Here is an 11113-nt window from a genome sequence, read left to right as displayed (position 1 = left end):
TGAAGCGCCTGCTGCAGAGTGTCAAGGACTGCAGCCTACAATATGGATTGAGGCTCAATGTCAAGAAGACAAAGATTCTCACCACTGGACCAATTGTTTTCGCATTAGCACAAATGATCTGGGATTCCCATTCTTCTCAGAGTCAGCTATTGTTTGTTGTGATCCACACAGTCAAAAATCCTTTGCATAGTCGATGAAGCTACATTGGGAAATCTGCTCTCAAGGACCTCTTTAAAGTGCTTAAAGAGCATGGATGCCAGTTTAAAACCAAGGTCTGCCTTATCTAAGCTATGATATTCTCAATTGCTTCCTGTGCACCTGGAAGCTGGACAATGAATAAAGAAGACCAAACAAGACCTGATGCTCTTAAATTGTAGTGTTAGAGAAGGGTAGAGATTATCCCATTGAACTGCCAAAAGAACAAATTGGTCCTGGAGAGAGTGCAACCAGTGTGTTCCTTAGAGACAAGGATGGTGACACTTGGTCTAACACACTTTTCACCTGCTGTCAAGGTTAGAGGGTCAGTGAAGAGAGGAAGACCCTCAACAAGATGGATTGACACAGCACTACACAGTGGCCTTGAGCACAGTGGAGAGAGTGAAGACTGATAGGACAGGGCAAAGTCCAGACCTGTATTTCAGATGGTCGCTGTGAGTCTCAGTCAACTCAATGGTACCCAACAACAAAAACAACAAGACCATGAAATGCCTCAAAGAAGAGATAGAGGGAATTTTCTGAGATCTACCTTTGCAAATCTACAACAAAGAATGTCTTTAAAGAGCTGAAGAACCAGGCTGTGACTCTGAGGATTAAAAAGGCTTGGACTAATACAGGATAGGACAGGGTTCAGATCTGTAGTTCATGGGATCGCTATAGGTTGCACCTGACTCAATGGCACCTAGAAGGACAAGAAGGACAACATAGCAAGCCATGGGAATTTTAATCACTCATATGCATGTGAATAAGGAAGTCTGAGAAGAATCTATGCCTTTGAATTGTAGTGTTGGCGAAGAATATGAAATGGGGTCCCAAGAGAACAAGGGGCTGTGATAACGTACAGGGAGCTGCACTGCTAACCAAGGCTATGCCTTTCTGGAAGTCTGAATCTATTAATGCAGCACCAAAGGTGAAAGACAGGCAGTCTCCTCCTATGCAGTTTGTAGTCTTCTCAGCTCAAGTCAGGTCCAACTTGACAGCAAAAAGTTGACCAAAAAATTTAACAAATCTGTTTCTGAGGAAGTACAGTCAGAATGTACTTATGTTCCTAAGAAGCAAGCACATCTCCTATGTTACCAGAAGGAGCAGTTCAGAAAGGCCTCATGTTTGGTAAGGAAGAGGGCCTGTGAAAAAGAAGAAGACCCTCAATGAAATGGATTGACACCTTGGAAGCACCTATGGGCTGACACAACATTGATTGTGAGGGCGGCCGAGGATCACACAGTGTTCCATTCCACTGTACACAGGGTAACTCTGTGCTGGAGCAGAGCTGACAGCATCAAACAACAACATATTTTAGCCAATACCTTCTGTTAGTGTCTCAAACGGTGGTGGTCTGTATATTGCTATGATGCTGGAAAAGATGCCACAAGTATTTGAAGTACTGGCAGGGTCACCCACGGTGCATGGGTCCAGAAATAAAGGGCTATGAACTACTTCTGAAAATCACCCAGTGAAAACTGGGGATAACAGCAAAACATTGTCCACCCTGCTCGCTTTGTACACACCATCAGGAAAGACTCATATCTCAAGACAGGTATCATGCCCGGTGAGGCTTAGGATCAGCAAGGGCATGGGAGACCCTCAGTGCGATGGACTGGCACAACAGCCACCACACTTGGGCTCGAATGTGCTGGCGATGGGCAGTGTGGAACCAGGAAAAACTCGACTGCAGGACATGCGTCCTTAGGAGGCAGGGTCAACTGAATGCCATCCACCTATCTTCTTCTCTCATCATGCCTGATTATGGTAGTAATAACAATCTAGTCAGATATAATTTAGGGAGCTATGTTGGCCTAGTGGCAAGAAGCTGCACTATAATCCTGAAGGCATGCAGTTCAAATCCCATCAATTGCTCCGTGGGAGAAGGATGGACAATCCCTTCTTGTGTGATTAACTTCCTCTGAAAACCCGCTGGAGGGTTTGTTGGGTCCATAGCTGGAGCTATGGGTCGGTTCCAACTACTTGATGGTACATAACAACAACAACAACAACAACAGATATAATCAGTAATGTTGTACTTTGTAAGAAGAACTTTGTACAATTTTCCCTGAATATTTACCCCGCAAAAGGTTAACCATTCCCTCCTAATAACTCAGACCACAACTCTTCTAAGTTCAACCCTGTTAGTTATGAACTCCAGGCTGGATTATTATGTATTCCTGTACTCCACCACCCACCATGGAGGTGAACTTATCGTTGATGGTGAAGATGGCGCAGGACCAACCAAGCAACGTTTATTCATAAAGTTGCCATGAGTCATGGCAGGGGAGAGAGCAATTAACAATAGCAACATATTCCGTCACCCATCTGTCAGCACGGCCTTCTGTGGAGGCTTGCATGTGGCAGTGATGCTGGCAGCATGATGGGCATGATTCAGAGAAGCTTCCAGATGAAGTAGACAAGGAAAACAGACTTGGCCATCTACCTTCAAATATTAGCAAACAAAACCAGATGGCAGCAGACTTCCTCCAGCACAGTGCTGGAAGAGGAGACCCCCTAAGTTGGACAGTAGTTAAAATTCATACTGGTCTGGGGGTGGGGGAGAGCTGGGAGGGGAGAGAAGTGCAGCAATGAATGAATGGAAATCCAAAATCTCTGTAAATGTTCATTAAAATTATTTTAAAAAAAAAGAATAAGAGAAAAAAATTCATACTGGTCATAGCCATACTTAGAGCATCCCCGCAATTGTGAGGAGGGCCTAGGACCTGTCAATATTTTGTTCTGTTGTATGTAGGATCAGTATGACGCAGAGCCAACACATGAACAAGTGACACCTGATGACAATGGCACTTCCTCCATTTGTCCCTCCAGTCGGGCTCCGAGCTTCCTGGTGACAGGGGTGCTACAGGCTGTGCGCCCTCAGCTCAGCTCTAGAATCAGGCTCCATGTGCGTTTATAAAAAGAAGGCATGAGTGGATGAGCAAAAAAAGCAAAATCAGCTGAGAGAGTTGGCAGAGGCTGACCAGACATGAATTTTCTGTTTGGAATAATGGGTCTGGGGTGTGATCCACTGTGGAACACAAAAGTTCTCTTAACGCCACTAAGACCAGTTTATGACTTTAAGAAAAACCACTTGTCCCAGCAGTATTTTCTGTTTTGGAGACAGCATGGAGGGGAACCTCAGCCCCATGAGAGTCATTTAAAATCCCTGCAAAGCCTTGCCTCACTATAAACCAACCAACCACAGAGTTCTTTTTTAATCCATTCTGACTGTGGTGACCCCATGCATATGACAGCAGAACTGTGTTTCACATAGTTTTCATTGGATGATTTTCTGGAAGTAGATCCCAGGGCCTTTCTTACAAGGTCCTTTCAAATGGGCTTGAGCCTCCAACTTTACATTAACTGTTTACATTTGCACCCCTCCTTTGGCCTGGATTCCAGCTCTGTGCAATTCTCTTATTTCCCTTCCTTTCTCTTTTCCATTATTCAGAACCAACTCTGACCTCTCACTTCCTTACTCAATCCAGCTGATGAGGACACTGACTTCAGAGACAGATTTCCCAGCATCAAATGCTTTCCAGCAGTAGGAGAAGATAAGTGCATCTTGGCACGATCTACTCATTTCTCTCTCTCTCTCTCCCTCCCCCCCAAACCCCCATTCCTCCCAAATGAGTGGGCTACATCTAGCAATAATTCCTTTTGCCAATTCTCCCTCTTTATAGCTTTCTAATATTTTTCCTCTCTCCAATCCACTGCCTCACTTCAGCTCAGCACAGCTTTCTGACCTGCCTCTGCATTGTATCCCTCCCCACATCACTACCATGGGGCGATTCTAGCAGCGTAGAGCACCCTGTGCCCAATTCCTGACACCCTGCTGAAGTAGGACTACTCACCAGTATGTCTGTCCCACTAGACTGCATAATCCTTGACAGTATTTCGAATTTATGTATCTCCCTGGAACCTAGAAGCATTTTGTAAATATTAGCTGTCCAATATATACACAAGTGTTTCAAAAGTTAACTTTATACCACTTTGTTTTTACGAAAGACCTACATTAACACCTGTTTTTACTAACAGAAAGAAATCCAACAAGGATTTTCACTTTTACCAAAAAGGGTGAAAAGCTAAACCAGCATTTAGCATTTGTTTTGCAGTGAGCCAAGCCGTTAAAGAGGCAGCGTGCTCTCTGAGCAGCGAGCGGCATCGCCAGCTCCCTCCCTGAGGACTACACTCCACCTCCAAAGTATGGCACTAAAGCACCGTGCTATGAACTGTATCTGTGAACACCAGCAAAACTCAAACCAAACCACTGCATCAAGTCAAACCTCTATTGGGTTTCTAAGTCCGTAGGAGAAAAGTGCCCATCTTTTACTATTGGAGTGGATACTGGATTAACTACTGACCTTTTGGTTAGCAGCCTGACATATGACACACCATGACTTTCAAGGCTCACTATATGAATAGATCATATTAGTGTTATTTTAGGATTTTTATTTTTGAGCAGGATTTTGTAGGCTATTTTTTGGGTCTAGGAATGCTCAAAATTTTTTCTCCTGTAAGTTGATGGTAATTGCTACATGCTTTTGTGCTATTTCAGCTAACAAAAGGTTTCATAAGAATACTCTACTTTCAGATAGCACAGAAAACCTGTATGTAATGTATTTTCAGCAGAAGACGTGAAATACAAGACTCGAACAGTACATTGATAGAGAACTACCAGAAATACAGGCTGGGTTTAGAAGAGGCCATGGCACTAGAGACATTATTGCCAAGTGTCAGATGGATCTTGGCAGAAAGCAAAGAGTATCAGAGGAATGTGTTTCATTGATTATGCAAAGGCATTTGACTGTGTGGATCACAACAAACTGTGGTTAACCTTGAGGAGAATGGTAATCTCAGAACACTTGTTTGTGCTTATTCGTAATCTATACTTGGACCAAGAGCAGTGCTCAGAACAGAGCAAAAAACACTTCATGGTTCAAAATCAGGAAAGAATTGTGTCAAGGATGCATTCTGTCTCCATACCTTTTCAATCTATATGCAGAACAGTTCATTCAGGAGGCTAGTCTTTATTGAGGAGGAATATAATATCAGGATTGGAGGAAGACTCATCAACAACCTACATTATGCAGACGACACAACATTGCTTGTTGAAACTGAGGCGAAGCTGAAGCACTTGCTGCAGAAGGTCAAGGACTGTAGTCTTCAATATAGATTGAAGCTTAACATCAAGAAGACAAAGATTCTCACCACTGGGCCAACTGGCTGCATCATGATAGATGAAGAGAAGAGATTGTTAATAATTATAGCTTGCTCAGGTCCACAATCAACACTCCTGGCACCAGCAATCAGGAAATCAAAAGATGAATACCACTGGGAAAACCTATGATCAAGGACCTCTCCAAAGTACTGAGAAGCACTAGAAACTCAGGTGTCAGTCTAGAAACTAAGGTATGCTTGATCCAGGGCATGGTCTTCACATTTACTTGGTATGCATCAGAGAGCTGGACAATTGACGAAGGATGACAGAAGAAGAATTGATGCCTTTGAGTTGTGGTTCTGGAGAAGAGTCTTGAACATATCATGGACTGCCAAGAAAACAAATAGGTCTGCCCTGAAGAGGATAAAACCATGTTTCTCCTTGGAGGCTAGGATTTTGAAGCTCAATCTCACATAGTTTGGACATATGGGCAGCAGGGACTGGTTCTTGGAGAACGACATCATGCTCAGAAGGGATGGCGGGATGGCGCAGGAGAGGAAGACTCCAGATGAGTTGAATTGATACAGTAATTGGGGCTAGGTGTGTCAGAGTCAGTGAGACTGGCTCAGGACAGGGCAGGCTTCAGAGCTGTTGTACATAGCATTGCTATGAGTGGCAGGTGACTTCATAACACATAATAACAACAGCAACAACAAATCTCCTTTCTAAACCATTGCAATTTATTATGTAATCCTTGCCACAAACTTATAGAATAGGTATTATTTTAGACCTCATTCTAAAAAAGAAAATGAAAGTTAGAAAGGTTAAGTGACTTGTCCAGTCACAAAGATCGTTATGAGGTGAAATCAAAGAGCAAGGCCCTGTGGCTTCCTGGGCCCCCTGTCCACAAGCTGAGCAGCCAGGGAGGTGAGAGTGGAGGGGCTGGTAGAGAGAAGCTGAGCTGCCTCTACTCCACCACACTTGGGAAATAAACAAGAAGAATCCTTCTTCTCATCATTTGGTGAGTCGGTGACATTTCATTTGACAAAGAATCTAGAAAAAACCTCCCCTGGGACTAGTTTTGGGCCCAGGCTCTGATAATATTGCTTTATTGAAAAAGGATGCCAGAAACTGCGCTCCGGATGGCCTTTTACACGGTGTAATTTATGCAGGAAATGAGAAATCATTTTTTTAAGCAGCACACATTCATTTATCCACAGTCACAAAGACACCAGTGACACACACTGAAGGGGCCTAAGCCCAGAAACACCATCCCAGACACTGGAAAACAGAGATTCCAGTTCAGGGTCACTGTCAGGGACACACACACAGAGTAAGAAACCAAGCAAGCCCACTTCCAGTCCATGCTCAGCCTCATGGACACGCTCACTTACAGTGATGGGGAGGCACACTGAAGGCTCCAAGGTTCCAGGGGAAACTGTGATTATCCCCACACATGTAAATCGCAGTCACTAAGGATCATACAGGAAGCAGGAAGCATGACATTGAAGAAATGAATCTCTGTGTGGTGTCCTTCCCTTCTCTGGCCCTGTTCCTTCTGCAACGATCACACTTAACGTGGAGGTGCTGCCAACCCAATGACTACCTGGGGGAGCTCCCACTCAGGGAAGATTACACCTGCACGCGCACAGGTTTCAGTCAGAAACCTGCTTCAGAGGACAGCCCAGGGGCGCTAGCCAGGAAGAGAGTGGAAATGCCTGCAAACTTCTTCAGATCCACTCAGCAAACGGTTTCAGGAACGGGAAGGATGGTGTAAGGGTTTCACTCAAAATGTCTCCCTCCTTAGGCTGTTTATTTCAGCCTGGGAGTTTTCAAGGCTATCTGGAAGTCAGGAATTCATTCCTGGCTGTGGGGATTTCAACCTGGGCTCAGAGCTGAGCCAAGGAGTGAGCTTAAGGAATTAGAATTTGAGAAACTCAAAGAGGTCAGGCATCCTTGGGGGAGTTAGGATGCCAGAATTCTAGCCATAACTGCTTGTAGTGGAAGGAGAACCCTTGAGCTTGCTGCTTCCCTGGGTCTCAGTTTCTCCTTCTGTAAAAGGAGGTGAGGCCTGAACGACTGTTCCCATCAGAGGTCGTATCAGGAGACCTCTGCTCTACCCTGACCCCAGCATTCAAAACACACTACAAGATCCTATATCTGCAAAATTTATACGTCTCAGAGCACAACCAAACATACCCATGGACTTTGCACTTTGGCTTCACAGAAACTGTGTGAAGTTGGTAGTACTGAAATCAATATGCTCATTTGACAGGCAAGGCATACCTGAGGCACAAATGTTTTGGCAAAAATTACTCCAAAACTAAGCATTACATCAAGTTATATGAATTCAAACCTTTTCCTGGATGCCACTCCATCTAAGTGGAGGAAAAACCCACCAAAACAAACAAAAAACCAATCTCATGACAATAATTCTAGTAAATTCTAAAGCTTGCTCTGGAATTTTGTTTTTTACATGGTTTAAAGTGGAGGCCCAGGGCACATGGCTTCTTCATTTAGGGGGAAGAAAAAAAAGTTTAAATGGTGTAGCGTAAAGAAGGGGGGGAAAATGAAAGAAAAGGGTAATTTTTCACTCACTGAAACATTTACTGAGAATCTGCCATGTGCCTGAAACTTGACAATTGACAGTTGTGCGCAATAATGACAGCAATGCCAGGATTCACGGGGCTTGCATTCCAGCAAGAGTGGAGGTGGGGAGCAGAGAATAGACAACAGGGAAATACATCAGTCAAATGTGGTGTCAGCTAATGATGGGGCAACAGAAAGTAAATGAAGAGAACAGAGTTTTCAGGATTTAAAGTTCCCTCACTATCTGTTCAACAAACCTTTGGGCACAGTGGTTAAGCGCTCAGCTGCTGGCAAAAATTGGCCATCATTTTACACCTACCAGTGACTCTGTGGGAGGAAGATATGGTTTGCTTCTGCAAAGATTACAGCCTTAAAAACCCTTCAAGGCAATTCCATTCTGTTCTGTAGGGTCCCTAGAGGTTGGAATCTGCTCAGTAGCAACAGGTTGATTTTGATGGTTTTTTTTCTGCCCATTATCTGTCTCAGGAAACTAAACCAAGGACTCAAAGATGAAGGAACAGAAAATGGAAGAAAGAAAGGAAAGATAATGGTCGGGAAATGTTGTTAGGTGCTGTCATAGTGACCTACAACAGAACGCTGTCCTTTCCTGAACCATCCTCACACTTCTAGAACCCATTGCGGCAGTCATCATATAAATCTATCTCACTGAAGGTCTTTCTCTCCTTCGCTGGCTCTCTACCTTTCTGAACATCATGTCCCCCTCTGAGAAATAGCCCCTCCTAGCAACATGCCCAGAGTATGTGAGGGGAAGCCTCATTACCTTTGCCTCCAAAGAGCACTCTGGTTGCACCCTCTCCAAGACATTTGTTCTTTTGGCCGTCCATAGGATGTTCAGTGCTCTTCTCCAACACTTGAACAGTTTGAAGGCATCAATTCTTCTCCTGTCATCCTTATTCATTGTCCACTGATCAGAAGGACCAACACCTGAATCAGATGTACCTTAAGCCTCAAACTGACATCAATGTCCCTCAATAATTTGAAGAGGTTACTAACTGCGGACTTTCCCAGTGCCATGGATCTCCTTATTTCTGGAGTGCTGGTACCAAGGGTATTAACTGTGGATCTAAGTAAGATGAAGTTGCTGACAATCTCAATCTCTTCTCCATGCATCATGATGTTACCCACTGGTCTAATGGTAAAAATCGACATTTTCTTGACATTGAGATGCAATCCATATTGAAGGCTGTATTCTCTGATCTTCAGCAGCAAGTGCTTCAAGTTCCCCCCACTTTCAGGAAACAAGATTGTTTCATATGTGTAACACAGGTTATTGATGAGTCTCCCTCTGATCCTGATGCCACATTCCTCTTTGCAGAGTCCACATTCCTCTTCATAGAGTCCATCTTCTCAAATAATTTGCTCAGCATACAGATTGAATAGGTAGGAAGAGAGAATACAACCCTGACACACTCCCTTCTTAATTTTAAACTATGCAGTGTTCCCTTGCTCTGTTAACACAACAGCCTTCTGGTCAAGGTCTAGGTTTGATATAAGCACAGTTAAGAGTTCTGCGATTCCCATTCTTCTCAATGTTAGCCATAATTTGTTATGATCCACATAGTCAAATGCCTTTACACAGTCAATAAAGCAAATTTTCTGGTTAGGGAAATAGGTTCCAGCAAAAATAATGTACGTCAGACCTAAGGAGAAAGTGGACAGGAAGAAATTGCTTCTACTGGGGTTAGGAAAATAGTTTTAAGAAGTCATGCAGCATATGAAATTTAAACTGTTCCTGCTATATATCATTTTTATCCCCTCTGCCTTCTCCTCAGGGGTGGCTGGGGTAAGGTCAGCGAGGCACTAGCCTCAAGTGCACAATTCAAATGGACACAAAAAACAGCCCAAATGGATCAGTTACAGGCTCCTGTTGGGTCATATCTCAGCCAGAAGCAGAAGGAAACATCAGCAACATTGATGCTGTCTTTAGCTTAAATTTTGGAATGTTGTTTATCATAGATTATTTGCATTCATTTTGATGTTGAAAGCACTATTTACCTTGATGATTGAGTTTTTGGTGCCCTTAAGTTCAGTGATTGAGCCTTGCACTAAGTTAGCCCTGCATGTTAGAAAAACATGTAGCATCCTAGCTATGTGGGAAATGGGAGAGGCGAGGTCACTGGTAGGGATGGAAACAGTGTTGTAGAAGGCACTGGGCACATGTCGGAACCAGGGCAGCTGGCCTTGTACCCGAAGCAGACCTAGGGGCTACACAGGGCTGGGAAAGCACAGACACCCTTCTCTCCTGGGATCTTTGGAAACAAGAGGGAAGTGCTAGAGTGTTTTTGCAGTGTGAGAAGAAATCTCAAATTGTTCTACTGGCATGTTCAGGGGAAGGGTGACTCCAGCGATTAGGACAACTATCTCCTGACATGCAGGGGACAGCAGGAGGCTAGCTGTTCCCCTTCTAGCTGTGCAACCCAGGGCCTGCCACAGTAACTAGGCTGGGATGGTGCCTGCATCCATGGGGAGCTCTGGGGCAGGGGCTGGGGTGGATGCTGCTGCCCAGGGGTAAACACCATGACTACCAGACTTAGCTTAGTCAGGGTAGAAACGGGAAAGGGTGGGGACCGGGACATCACTGCTTCCAATGATCAGCACCTGTTTGCCTAGGAGTGTGCATAGCCCCACTGAATCCTTTAAAAAACAAACAGGATGGGGGAGGGGAGGATGCAGCAGGAAAGGGAGATTCAGGAAGGGAGACTCTGTTTTCCTGGGTTCTCATAAACTTGCCTAGAACCAAGGTTTGTCCACTTTCATCATTGTTGCTCTTCATTTTTCTCCAGTATCCTACTAAACCCAACTATAAACCTTAGACTGCTCCTATACCTGATATTCACTGTCATAATTTACCCTTCAGCAAGCTTTCTGAGGCTGTAAATTGCATGGGAGGAGATTGATGACTCATCTTTTTCCCATGGAGTAGCTGGGATTTGAACTGACAGAGGTGCCACCTTGAGGCAGTGGTGGAACTCTCTACATGCTATGTAACCAGAGCTCCCTACTCCTATGCTCAAAATATTGTTCCTTAAAAAAACCCAACGAAACTTCAGTCAAGATATTAGAAATATTTTTATCATAGGAAGTTTCTATTCAACTTTCTAACTTTATCACCTATGATTCTTCTTCATTTAAGTCCGGAGA

The sequence above is a fragment of the Elephantulus edwardii genome, unplaced genomic scaffold (genome assembly GCF_000299155.1).
Source record: "Elephantulus edwardii isolate Elephantulus edwardi_28Jun2011 unplaced genomic scaffold, EleEdw1.0 scaffold00120, whole genome shotgun sequence".
NCBI lineage: Eukaryota > Metazoa > Chordata > Mammalia > Macroscelidea > Macroscelididae > Elephantulus > Elephantulus edwardii.
The sequence above is the reverse complement of the archived record's forward strand: the minus strand, read 5'-3'. Positions refer to the sequence as shown.